Source organism: Pleuronectes platessa, chromosome 14 (assembly GCF_947347685.1).
Source record: "Pleuronectes platessa chromosome 14, fPlePla1.1, whole genome shotgun sequence".
NCBI classification, from domain to species: domain Eukaryota; kingdom Metazoa; phylum Chordata; class Actinopteri; order Pleuronectiformes; family Pleuronectidae; genus Pleuronectes; species Pleuronectes platessa.
Window position 1 is genome coordinate 22,995,298 of NC_070639.1, and position 14,205 is coordinate 23,009,502.

Genomic DNA, 14,205 nt, shown 5'->3' on the forward strand with positions numbered 1-14,205 from the left:
CATGAGTTGGTTGGGTCCTTTTGTAAAAAAAATAAAATAAAGGGGATATTCCATTATTTCCTCAAATGTTATTATGTTTATTTCCCTGGCCTTGCGTATAGGGCAGACGTGGAATTAAAACAAAGGATCCCTCCGGGGAGAAACTGGATTGGTCTGAATAATCCTGCTTCTCATATTTAGAAGGCACGTCAGCAATTAATCACTTTGACCTGACACGGAACGGGAAACTCGAAATCAAGGAAACGCGACTGGGTGTGTGATATGATAACAAGAAGCCTTTCCACCGGGGGGCACGCTGCTCGAGCTGCATTTCCTGCAATCAGCATGTTTTGATTCACACTTCACAGGTGATTTTTCTCAGCTGGCTTCGAGATAAGCAGCGAGGGCCGCTGTGCCAGAACCAATTAGGGCTAACCCGGCCCCCTTCAGGAAGTGGCCCTGCTGCTGGCTTGTGCAGCGCTCGGTCATTAAGCCCCCCGACAGGAGTGGCTGGTTAATTGTAATCTTTGAGCGCTGGAACAACAGGCGCACTGTGGTGAACCCAGTGGAGTCCCCCCCCCCGCCCCCCCCTTTAGAAAACAAGTTAGTTCAAGCTGCTTGTCATGTGTCAAGTAGCTTTGCCGTTCACTTGTTGTCCCGGTGGAAAAAAAGCTGTGACCAATCAGCGCTAATCAGGAGTCAGTCCAGTGAACGGCTGATGAGATTTTAAAATCCTTCCAAAGACACTGCAGCGTTACGAGTGTAAACTGAAACACTTTTATTTTGAAGGCCTCTGTTTAAAAAGATTACCCTCCCCCCTCCCCTCCCTCCCTCCATGCCTTTCTATGACAGGAGTCAGATACTGGCCCCTGTAAATAAATAATTAGCAAGAACAAAAACAAAGAAACTCCCTCACACACTCCCATCTCCCCTCTCCGTGCTACTTGCAGTAAATAAAGCAGCGGAGTATTTATTTTTTTGTTAAAACTTGCCTCAGGAATGTTGTCTTGTTTTGAAGTCCTCATCCTGTTCTGTGGGGTCCTATCTGTCCGTCCCGGGGAGGAATGTGAGGAATGGCTGCGTAGAGACAGAGACACATCACCTGGGACATGCCAGGTAATAAATGAGTGACTGATTGATGCAACAGGTGAATATTAAACACTTTAATTCACTTTCTGACTTTCTATAGATTCTAATTATCGATAAACAGAAGTAAAACATTTGATCATTTGGAGCAGAAACAAGATTTTATGTGTTTTTTGTCACAAGAGCCGTAGAAACAGGTAGTGTCTTATCTGATTTGTGTGTGTGTGTCTGTTTGTGTGTGTGTGTGTGTTGGTTTCCCAGAGCATTACTGACACCTCGCTTTATGTACTGTAATTTGTTGTTGTATAACATGTATAGATGTGCACTGATGGCAATTGTATATGTATTGTTCTGCTCAAGGTGTCTCATTACTCTTTGTACATTATATATACCGTCCCTCTGCGTGCACAATGCAGCGTGCACGTGAACCCGATCCTTCTGATCTCAGGCAGGAGATGTGAACACAGCATGGGAGTCGGACACTCCTTCTGTCCCCGTCAGGGCCGAGTGTCACCTCCCGCTGGCCCACGCATCTCCAGCTAGCACGCAATCCTCTGTCAGCCGGCGTGGAGGAGCTGCAGGTGCTCTCTGCACTGGCGTTCCCACACTGAAGGGCACTGGGGGGCATGGACACCTTAGCTGCCTATTCAGCCAACACAGTGCACAGGGCGGGCAAGCCGGGCCGGGCCCCTCCCCTCTCAATAGCACAGGGCAGCTCCTCTCTCCGTGGCCCAACAATGGGCACTGCTATCACTGCCTGGCTACACAAACCAGGGCGGGGACCGGCCCAGTGCTCATAAAGGACCCTGTCACTTTGACACTGGCAATCAGAGAGCTCGCCTTTATGGAAACCATAGAGAGAAAAATGGGTCTTTCTCTCCCGCTCTCCTCGTTTCCTGCTCACTTCCCAATTCTGAATTCCTCCCCGAGCTTTTGTCCCCTGGCTCACCTGGACCTGATGTGACATGTTGATCCCAGTTGTCCCTGAGTGGACCTGTGGTTGTCCACTGGACACAGGAGCTCAGTGGAGTGGATGAAACAATACAGACTGTCTGTGAGCTACTATATTAAATTATTCTAATTTAATATACTGCACATTTCCTATATGTATGGGCCCGTGTGCACCTGCGTGTGCATACATCAAAGAGCCACTACTGCTCTTTTAACTGTGACGTGCATCTAAGTAAAGAGCGGATGAAAGTACGTCAGGTATTGTATAGAAGTTTCTTTACAGCACAATAAGCCGGACGATGTGATGATGGGATCTTGCGGAGCTGCATTATTCTCAGGCCTTTGTCACATATCAGAGAATCGCTTATTCACCGTGGATCAGCTTCTCAGTATTTGACTTACAACAAGTGTTGGATTTTACCATAAGAGGGATCCCCCCCCCCCCCCACACACACACACACACACACACACAAATATTTAGCTGCCGTCGTGGCCGAGCTGGAAGACAATGTGTCCATTCTCCCTCTCACTCTCCATTAGTCTTGGCCTGTGAAACCTAAACGTTAAAAAAAAAAACTGATTACAAAACGTGATATTGTCCAAAGCCCACCGGGAATTCATTAATACACACAGATTAATATTTGTAATGGGGGGGTTTGTTCCATTGTGAACCTGTGAGCGGAATGTGGCACAGGGAAACATTGGCACGCTTATTTCCACTGTTGCAATAAAAAAAACGAGCAAGAGCAGAGTGAATAAAATCCTTAATTTACCCCAACTCTCAAAAAACTGCCACTTGTCAGCATCATCATCATCTCCTGTGGAGTGCAACCAAAAAACAACACCCCCCCTACCCCCCCCCACCAGCCCCCCCCATGCCTATTCTAGGCTCACTTAACAGATCCAGTGATAGATTTATGAGAACCAGAGTCAGAGCTCCACTCTTCTTGGTTTTCAGAACGCAGCCCCAGTGTCTGTTCATTTCTTCATTGTGCAGCGCAGCCACCGAGTCTCATGTAAAAAATCCGACGCCGGCTATAAAGCAGCGTCTGAAACAGCAGCTCACTGTACACACTCAGCACTTTTGTCATTTTCACTAGGGGGGTGAGGGAGTGGGGGGGGGGAATGTTTTCCGATGAATGCCTCGTATGTTGGCAGCGTCCCCCGTGGCCGCGTCATTAAACGTTACAAGTGTTTTCCTGCAGTTAATACAAACGTTGATTCATTTTGATGCCCCCCTGACAAATGTCTGACGGGGTATTCTGGCTCCTCTTACACACAAACACACACAAGCACACACACGCACACGCAGCGAGGCATCGTTCACACTGGAGCATGTTGTGTGTGCAGCGTGTTCCAGAGCTGCCAGACGGGCTCCTGCCCCGTGTCACCCCAGGTCACGCTCGGCCCTGTTGTCAATTCGTTATTTTTTTATGGTGGAGGGTTAGGGTTAGGGATCGAGAGACCACACTGTGGCCGCCCTTGTTTTGACAACACAAACAGAGGAAAGCTAATTTGACAGCTGTAGTTATTTATCAAAAGTTTAGAGACGTCTTAAACACTGGACGTTTATCCAGGTCTTTCAGTTTTTGGTTTTCTCTTCTGTTTCATGAGGCAGATTAATCAATATATCAGATGTCCTGTCCTGTCATCTGATATTGAGTGACAAGGTGTATATGATGTACATGTCAGTATCAATTTGTATTTCTTATTTTCATTCGACCACCTCCTTCTGTCTGGCCTGCTGCTGTAACAACTGAAGACTTGTGTCAGCAAAGGTCAAAGGGCAGAGAGGAGGAGGAGTTACACTCAGCGTATATAGGTCCTCCTCTGGAATCGAACCCAGGACCTTCTGCCACATGGTCGGCCATCCAGACTCAGAACCAGACATGAGAGTTATCACAGTGGTAATGAAATTATTTATCAAATTATTTTCACTGATAAAGAGATGAAAGAAAGAAAGAAACTAAATCATATGATTGTTATCAACTAGAGATGATCTTTAAGAAGTTTGATCACAAGTTAAATCCTTGTATGTGCAGGATATTAAATATTTCACGCTCTAAGATCGAATCATGTGGTGCAAGACAAGTTTATTTAGCATCATCCAAATCCAACAGTGCAAAAAATAAAAACAGAATCACAAACTTCACATGCTGGTTCATTGTTCTCTCGTCTAATGGTCAGTGAGTTATTGGTGTAACATGCAATAAATCATCTACCTTATATCACTACCTCGATAATGCACTGTAAAATAACTGACTGTAGACAATCAATGGACCAACACCTCATTTCCACAGCAACATGCCGGCGTGCGCAGATCAAATCAAATTAGAGAATCTGTGAAATCCTTTAAAAGCTTTAGATTCAGTTAAACATGACAGAAAAATCACAAGATCAGAGACGTTGGGTCAAAACTAAAGGCTTCAGGAAGGTTGACAGAGTAGAGGACATTTAAAGACAAACTGAACTGAGGACAAACCAGAGACAGGAGGTAGAGGACGAACAGGTGAAGCACATCAAGGCAGGAAGTAATAGAAACATAAGGGGGATCAGAATTTCAAAATAAAACAGGAAACACAGAATGGAACACCGATCTAAACGCAGAATGAACAGAAATCTGAAAACAAGGAAAAACAGGTAAAAGTCAAATAACCAAAAGACAAAAACTCTTTATCCGAGAGTCATGACACTCCTTCTATAAAGTCTATAGAAATCCAGGATCTTTCAAGTTGTGAAAAGCAAACCGCAGCCAATTCTCCAGATTTGATCTGGAGTTCAAGTCTGAAAACGGCTTTAGAAAAAAGATCCTCTGTCTTCTCTGAGTAACGAACCCATCAGGGTCAGTTCCCATCTGTCTGTACTCGAGTCACAGACAAATCTCAAATCCTGCCCTCGTGTCAGGTAGCTTCAGGGATGACTGCATCCTGTTCCTATTCAATCTCCTCTGTCTGCTCTGATTTAATTCCCACCAGTGAACACACGACTCCTAATGAAGTTTATCAAACTTCTTTTTACTATCTCACAGGAACTTCACTTCTTCCTTGGACCCTATGATTTGTAATTACAAGTTTACAACACCATCAACACAACCCACGGTGAAATAGAGTTTTAAACACTTACTTACCTTTAACCAAAATAGTTTACAACCACCACACACCTCTAGTACTCAAACTGGGATTTTAACCATTTAGCCCAGTTAGTGATGAAGACAGTTATAAAGGCTCTAAGCTGTCGTTGAGTCATCAGGGACTTTCTAGACGTAAATAGTTATTTCCTCACCATCGTCCTATTGTTTGTACATTTTGACCTTGTTCCAGCTTCGTGTCGGTAACAATGACTTTGGGAACAGTTACACACTTAAAGCTGAAATAAGTAAACAGGGTAAATAAAAAGCAGTCGTGTGGTCGTATAGTTAATTATTACGGGAACTCAAAAGCAGTTGAGAGAAGTGAAGTGATGGGTGTTAGTGGGTCTGGTGTCATGAGTCATGTTGCTTTTTTCTCTCCTTGTTGTTGTGTCATTAAGTTGATTCACGTCATGCAGAATAATAGCAACAACTAAGATGCAATTATAAACTAATTACAGATTACAACCTCCAGCCCTCCCTACCTTTCCATAATCCTCTCTCAATCCCCCCTACAGCTCCACTAATTTATGTACCCCCCCCACCCTACCCCACATACACACACACACACACACACACACACGCACTCACCCCCCCCCCCCTTCACCCCCCATCCCAACTAAGGGGAGGATGTTTTTTTATTTTGCATTGTGTGAAAGATGTTGTCGTGCACTGTTCCTTTGGATGAGGAACATGACAGAGACAAAAAAAAAAAAAGCACAACATTTTGTGGTAATGTTGTGTTTTTCTGTTGTGCTCATGTGTCAGTGGAGATAATGTGTTTGCCCAGTGGAGCGTGACGCAGGACAAAAGACTATTTACCCTGGGTAAATTATTGAGCATGTGCAAATGTTACGCGGGCCCCATTAGATCATTGAAGACACTTCACCTCGGGAGGCGAGCGGCGATTCTCAAGCATCAACATTTCATAAAGATTATGTAATGCAGCTGGCCTCTGGTGCACGGCCTGCTTTCAGCGGGCAGCAGATATTCATATGCTGTTAGTCCTCAGTGGGATCCACCACCAGTTGCAGGATCAGGCCACTTCTGTCCATTGTTTTTATGATTATTATGAGACAAACAGTGTTATTCACTTCATCTGGGAACTGCAATAACGTCTGTGGAGCATAATGTGTGGGAACGTGCTCTGCTGTGTGAATGGCCTTGACAGAATGTAGAAAAAGTGTTTTGAGGACATACCATGTATCCTCTTGTTGTATATTATCTGCTTCATACTTCAATGTGCAGATGCTGTACGCTCAACTCCACAGGGAGTTACAAGCTTGCCACTGTGCGAGCTCCAGTCTGGAGATAGGAGACTGGGAACTGCTCTTTTTGCCTCGTTAGACCGAGACATGCTGACACACACTGACTACTTTATATTAATGTCTTATCGAGTTCTGAGAGAAACGTTCTCATTGTTTGACTTTGGTAAAGAGAAGAGGAACCGATGCAATGAACCAATCAGAGAGCATGTCCCATAACCTTGGGACATGGCTTTTAAAGGGATTTATCATTGCTGCTGCACGTCCCTGTGCATAGACTCACATCTCTATCTTTATAAAGCACCTTTAGAACTGGTTGATGAATTGTACAATCACTTTCCACTGCCAACATATTGTATGGCCTTAACACAACTTACTCACTTTAAGATAAACACATCCATGGGCACTCAAATGGCTGCAAGTGGATTTGAAGGTGCTAGATGAAAAGTGTGGACGCAAATATGTAATTTGTCATTTTTAATTGGGAATCACAAGTTCATATTGTTGAAGCAACTATAACAAGCACTCAACACACAAACGCTGGCAGATGTGTAGACAAAATGCTAGTGGTCATAGAGTTTCTATGCTACTGGGTTGAGTTTCTTCTGGTTTCTGGTTTAATTCAGAATAATGTGATGTGTTGGAGCTGATAGATTTTGAAGAGCAATTACTTTTTTCTTAAAGAACTCAAGAAAAGAAAAGCCGTCAGAGGAGATATTCTGAACGACCATTAAACCAAGTGAGGTGAAGCAGGAGATTCTAGAAATACTGTTTGCCCGGAAATGCGATGCTACCAAGCCCGACCAATCACGAGTCCTGGCGAGGTAAAAGGATCAGAGCTCCATCCCGGGACTCATTCATAGAAATGTGGGACAAGTTGCGTTGGGGGTTGGGGGCTGGGCTGTGTTTGCAGTGTTGACCTGAGTGACCCCAGCGACCCCTCGGCCCATGTCCCCTTGATAAGTGTTGCCCTCCCCAGCGGTAACAGAATGGTCAAACATTATGTCAAGGGTAATTAAGGTCCAAATGCTCCTGACCCTGATATAATCCCCTTTGAAAGGATCTCCAACTGTTTGCTGTGATTAACAGGGACTGCTGCACTGGGAGGATCTGCTGCTGGTGAGAAGCCTTTATTGGGCCCTTTTTTTTTATCACCACATAAAGTTCCAGTCTCGGAGCTTCAGAAGACGTGTCCACCGGTCCCAGGGACAAGTCGGTACTTTGAGCTTCCAGTGAACATAACAAAACCAAATGGCCGCTCAAAGTTACAGACTCCAGGAGCTGTAAAAGATTCCCCCTCGGGTCGGAGCACCTTTCAGAAAAGGGAAAAAGAAACTGTGCTTCTGTAGCTTACTGGTTTTTTCCTCATGGCTGGTTATAAATAGTTAAAAAATAAAGTGACATTCACGGATGACCCAGTGGAACCAGTTTGTTTTCCTACAGCCTACTGTGAACTGGATTCCATGACATTTATGAAACTTATTCAATAGTTTAGTTTTTTTTATAACACACATATTAAAGTAATCAAAGTGCAAAGTAGTCACGACATGACCGGCGGTGCTGTTGCTCCACCACCAGCATCTCAGTAAACACCTAAATCTGTCGAGTATGGTGCCGGCCACATGTCCAAATGTCCCCCCCCCCCCCCGCCCCCCCCGCCCCCGAACATCAGGCTGCCACCACATCCACTGTTGTGTTGTGCTGCCGGCCCCGGACGCTGCACACACGCAACACCCCACTGCAACAACAGACTCCGCACACCACACGCTGCACTCACACACTCACGGAACAAACACTGACCACAAGCACAACACACACACACACCAGTATCCGTCCACTGGGAGTTGACAGACATGACAGACTGTCCCCGGCCCCGTCCACTAACGGTCACTTTAATGCGCTGGAGGTCACAGGATTAGTCTCGGGGGGTCATCTTCACAGGCCTGAGTTTTTTAATATGCATCCTACAAAGAGGTCAGTGTCCAAGGGCGGGAGAGGTGGTGGATGATGCGACTCCCCCACACATGCACACAGAGGCCTTAGTATGTCCCCTATACGCCCCTTACCCCTCCAGCATACCCCAACTCCCCACCCGTTCCCTCCCACCTCCTTGTAAGCTCCCCACCCCAATCTCACACACACACACACACACACACACACTAGCCATCTCTCCAGGAGGACAGCAGCACCCCATCCGCCCTTTATCTCTGGGGGCAGCGCAAGTCATGCAGAACTCACAAGAGGAACATGCTGAGTGTGAGCTCATCGGATTAGGCTTCCCGATAGGGGCAGGGTGCCTCGGAGAGAGCCGGGGTGGCTTCCTCAGTCTCGTGCCTTTTTCTTCATATAGACAACATTTGCACAAATATGGGCAGGAAGGGAAGATACCCGCTCGAATCCACCCGGCCGCAACTCGGCTTCAAAAACAACCCCCTCAGGAAAAATACACACTTTCTTAATCATCTTTCAAAACAACAGCTTCCTCCAGAGTCTGGGGTTGTGGCGGCAGAAGTTCAGAGACCCGTTTTTTTATTTTGTGTGACATATTTAGGACTGAACTCTTCCCACTGTGCCATGAGCCTTTTTGGATGTTTTCCCATTCTTTGTCCCGAGCTTCAAAACAGAAATGATCCCAAAAACTGTCAACAAATATCTGCCCCCGTATGAAAGTCCCCTTTCTGAGAAGCAGTGAAAAACAAAGGCATCATCATCGAGGGGCATTCCACATCACAGGGCTAATTTATGGTGATGTGTTCAAACGGGGGCTCGGCGAGATGAAATATCAAAAAAAGCATAATGGCGCATGATGAAGAGAACCATGGGTGAGGGTGTGGCTGCAGATATGCAACAGCTCACAGATCAAAGACGCCTCTGAGCTGAATTATCCTTCCTTGAATTACATCTTCAGATTTTTGCAGATGCTCACCACGCTTTGTTAGATGCGCAAATTCCTGAACAATCTGACTCTGTTGCAGCTTCGACAGGAGCACTGTTGTGTGATGAATGGGGCGAGGCGCCACCTTTTGAAGTGATAAAAACAAAGAAAAGTAGGCCGGTGCGTGGCCGTGTGCCAAAGATTTGGGCAGGAGGCAGTGGTTGTGTTGGGGGGGCGGGGGGGGGGTGGAGTGGAGAATGGCACATGATGGCTAATGGGTGAAGGCTTTGATCGTGCTCCCAAACAAAGGGGCAGATAAAAAGGGTAATCAACACCTCTGGCCACAAGTCCAAATTTGCTCCTGTCAGAGTCTATAAATTGCCTGCCGTTAAAGTCGAACATTTGGCATTGTTGCACCGCCCGGTGACACAGGAAGGGCGTAGCCTACACCCGGGCGGGGGGGGGGGGGGGGTTCAGTTCTGCTGGCAGGAGCACCACAGCAGAGCGGGGCCACATTTTCTGGCTTTTAGACCCGGTAGCCGGGAGCTGGTTGGGATCAGTGAGTGCCAAAGACGGAGCAAGACGATGACCACGGTTGAATAGTGCGGGGGGGCGGGGGGGGGGGGGGGGGCTTAGACCTTGGTCTCTGAGTCGTGACCTTTGTTCTTCTCCTCTGTGTGGACAATCTCCCAGGCAGCGGTGCTCCTGCCGAAGGGAGAGAATCCCTCCGGCTGAACGTCCACTCGGAATCTTCCAGCTCAGTGTTTACAACAGACAGAATACCAAAGGTTTAGAACAGCGCCGAATTATTTGTATGTTTTTTTTTTGCACTTGGGAAGTTTTGGAGTGCTGAGGAATTCAATCCTCTGTGTGGCTTCCACAACTGTGGTTTGGGAATTTGAAACCTTCAGGACACATCTTGAGTCTTGTGGTTAAACTTTTGCACTGAGAGATATTATTCATAAGTTCCGTGGAGTTTGTGCTTTGAGGAATTTGACATTTTCTGTGGAAAATATGTTTATTAAAGCAGAATATTTGTATATATGTTTTAAAATGTGTCTAAAGGTGATTTTTTTAACAACACAATTTAAAGATATAATCCGAGTAGAAGGGCCATTGAATGAGTTTGGTGTTGGGCATGAAGAGGTGATTATTCTATGATTAAATACCTTCAAACTTGAATCCATATTTAGTGGAAACATTTCAAACATGTTATAAAAGTGTGTGTGTAGCGGGGGGGGGGGGGCATACTGCATAAATACCTCTGGGGCTACACTGTACTCAGGTGCATGTGTGAGCCTGCCCACACTTTACAGTAGGGTAACATCTTGGGATTATATAAGTGACATGTCTCCGTTCAGTAGATTACAGAGCTCGACATGTCACAGCCTTCGCACAGGTTACACAAGAGGTGTGTGTGTGTTAAAATGTGTGTATGTGTGATAGAAGTTAAGTGTAAGGTTATGGGGTATAGAGCCAGATGTGTGTGTGTGTGTGTCTCTGTGTGTGTGTGTCAAATTAAACACAGATATGTATGTGTGTTTACAGACGACTGTGCCTGACCACGAGCCACAACTGGGTGGAGGAATGTGACAAACTTCAATGTCACTGACGTTTCTGTCTTTTTGGATCATAACTGGACCGAGAAGAAATGAGCCGTGATTGTTAGAAGATGGAAAAGACCACAGCGTCACTGTGATTCAGATTAATACAATATTTGTGTATTCAATGACTCAATACAGAATACTTTTTGGGGAAATGACACTGTAGGTGATGTATGTTTTGCTTGGACATTGTAATTTCGTAATGGCTGTTTACACAGGGCTAGGCGTCACACACTGTATCTATACATTAAGAAGCTCAAGTGTTACTGTTTCTTCATTACATTACTCATCGGCGGTCACAGCGTTGTGTTTCCTTCAGGGTTTTCCCTCTGTTGTGTTATCTTGTGTGATCGTTTTCCTCAAGTTTCTCTCAATGACCCTTTCATAGAGGCGGCCATTGTTCCCACTGCGCTATGTGATCCAACAAGACAGGAATGAACAATCTTTCTCTTTCTTGGTTTACCTCGGCTGCCGGCTCATTTGAAGTTGTGTGGATAAATGACAATGGTTGTTTTGTCAAACATACTCGATGCAACTATATTTAGAGAATGAATGATTGCATCTCAGGTTTCTTTCAGCGTTGTGACAGTCGAAGATATTAAACTTGTTCCAATGAACAACATGACACTCGTCTGTGGAAGAACTGACTCAGTCTTAAGTTCTGATGAAAGGAAATTAATTATTTATTGTATTTCTGTGTTGAAAAAGAGTGTGACGGTGAATTCAGATTAATTATTTGTTAACTTGGGAATTCTAATCATACTTTCATAATTCCAGGAAGTTATAAAACGATGATCCAATTGGCCAAACCTCCTCTACAGAAGGTCAGGGACATAATTGTAAATTAATTTGTACTTTCAGTCCACAAACAATAACTACAAGTACTAATTGTAGCATCGAGGCAGCGAGCAGCCATTAACCTGTTTACTGTACGTACAGGGGAAGCAGTCGTCTCCTCTGTCGTCTCCTCTGTCGTCTCCTCTGTCGTCTCCTCTGTCCTCACTTCAAGACACCAGTGGATGGAGACATGACGAGAACAACTGAAGCAGGTAAACTCAAGGACACAGCATCAGGGTTGGTTTCCGTCTTCTTCCATTTGCATTCTGATCTTTTTTAAATGTGTTTCTTCTCGCGCTGCTCTGCTGACACCTCGTGCTCACCGTGTCATTGTATTGTAGCGTGACTCAGTTTTATTACTTGTTCTCCAGCCTCACAGCTCCCACTGGGAGCTCAGGTCATTCTTTTACAGCCAGTCCGTCCATAGCTTTGGATTTATTCCTCATCCCCTCAGGACGAGCCCGACCACCATCCAGCCTCGGTGCAGGTGTGTGACCACATGTCCTGCTTCTCAGGCCAGAGACATTTCCTCTAAGTTTCAACCCTGTGTCTGTCTCCCTTCCTCAGCAGATCCCCCAAGGAACCGATTTGTAAATGTCCATTACTCAGCGAGGACACAGGGTCCTGGCTGCTGATCCCTGGCTGCTGCCTGTCTTCAGACTGCAGATGCTTCAGGACGGGGGGACAGCTGTCCCAACAATCCTCAACGGCTCAGGGAGATGTGTCATCCTCGTGTCCCATATTGATTCAATTTCAGCCATGTCTTAGCATGTGTGACCGACTGCAGTTAATGGGATGTATGGAGAAATAAACGTGTATTAAACTGGTTGTTAAGACCATAGACTGTAGACAGAGATGGACAACGTGTCTCCAGTCCTGTAGTCTTTTTTTTATTCCATCATATTGGACATTCTCTCCTTCTTTACCAATTTCTACAAAGTAAAAGCAAAATGTTTGTTTTGTTGCTGTAATGCTTTATATCGAGGTGAATTGCAGAGCTTTTATTTTGAAAAATTGTAAACCTATGTTTTGAAGAATTGTGTCAGTTTGTCGAGACAAAATTTTTTTTTCTGCCACACATGTAAACAGCAATGAAGCAAATTCAGTTTCACTACATGAAAAACATTAACTATACAATCTTCACTGCAGATTAACCAGGTATGATGAACACAAAATGTCACTCTGCACCATAGACTGTTTATAGAAAGCTCTCAAACACATAAACAATAAAAAAAAAAGTGTAATTTTATTGTAGAACAGTTTGAGGAGGACTCACTAAAGGAATAATTCTGATGAACAGCCCATTTCAAACAGGCCGGTTTAGTCACTGCACTTGTTTATAGATCAAATCCAGAAAGTTATGGACTCAGGAGAAGAAAGAAAGGTTTGAGAGGGATTGAGTCCCCAGCAGCTGACGAGGGACTCACAGCCTCACACCGGCATCTTGGTCGACTGAACCTCGGGCAGCCTCTCCTTGTGAAACACTCAAATATCACTTAACAGCCCTCACATGTCATTCATGTGCACACAGAACAAACAACCATCGATTAGTGGATTCAGGTGCACGAATTCAAGCGTAGAACAATGTGGGCACTCGGGCAAGAATAGCCGCTGATCTTCAAAGTGGCTCGACGGTCTGATTCATCCGTCGGCGCGGTGTCACAACACCGGGAGGCAAAGTGAGGTCTCCCAGCTGGATCTGACAACCTCTGGAGTCCAGACCCAGCCCACGAGCAGGGGATGAACAAGGGGTCTAATCCCCTCCACTGACTGTTCGTTGACAGCACATGTAAGGGTCCACGGTGAGCGTCTGATGTGGGTAATGAGGGTTACTCTGCCCTATAGACCGGGGGGGGGGTTAGTCCTTCATACGCAAACATGTGGATTGTTTGTCGGGATGGAGAGGACACAGATATGAAAGCTCTGTGTAAGTGGGCGGGGCTTAGAGGGCTGTTGATTGATGTTTATAGCGTTGCATTGTGAGAGGGAACAGTTTCAAAGACAGACGCACATTATATCTATATTCCGCCATATTTTGTGATAATAATTTAATCATTATTGATCATCATTGATAGTCTAATATGAGATATTATTAATATAATAGTATAATGTGTTATAAATAGGCACATGACACCAGTTTTCATGTTTTGCATCTGTCCTATTGGCAACAAAGAGTTTTTTTCTTCTTGTGTTCACTTTACATCTGTACTTCTTCATTTAGTGTCTCTTTGTGGTAATTTTGTGTCTCTTTGTGGTTATTTAGTATCTCTTTGTGGTCATTTTGTGTCTCTTTGTGGTCATTTTGTGTCTCTTTGTGGTCATTTACATCTCTGTGGTCATTTAGTATCTCTTTGTGGTAATTTTGTGTCTCTTTGTGGTTATTTAGTATCTCTTTGTGGTCATTTTGTGTCTCTTTGTGGTCATTTACATCTCTGTGGTCATTTAGTATCTCTTTGTGGTCATTTTGTGTCTCTTTGTGGT

At 45.0% G+C, this 14,205-nt stretch overlaps 1 long non-coding RNA gene across 1 annotated transcript; it reads left to right on the plus strand.

Moving 5' to 3' along the window:
- Nucleotides 1-900: 900 nt before the first annotated feature.
- LOC128456296 (uncharacterized) lies at nucleotides 901-12,538 on the plus strand. Its single transcript, XR_008341821.1, has 5 exons — nucleotides 901-1,095; nucleotides 10,832-11,711; nucleotides 11,827-11,936; nucleotides 12,096-12,211; nucleotides 12,295-12,538. It is a non-coding gene; the product is annotated as an uncharacterized LOC128456296 (long non-coding RNA).
- Nucleotides 12,539-14,205: the final 1,667 nt, after the last annotated feature.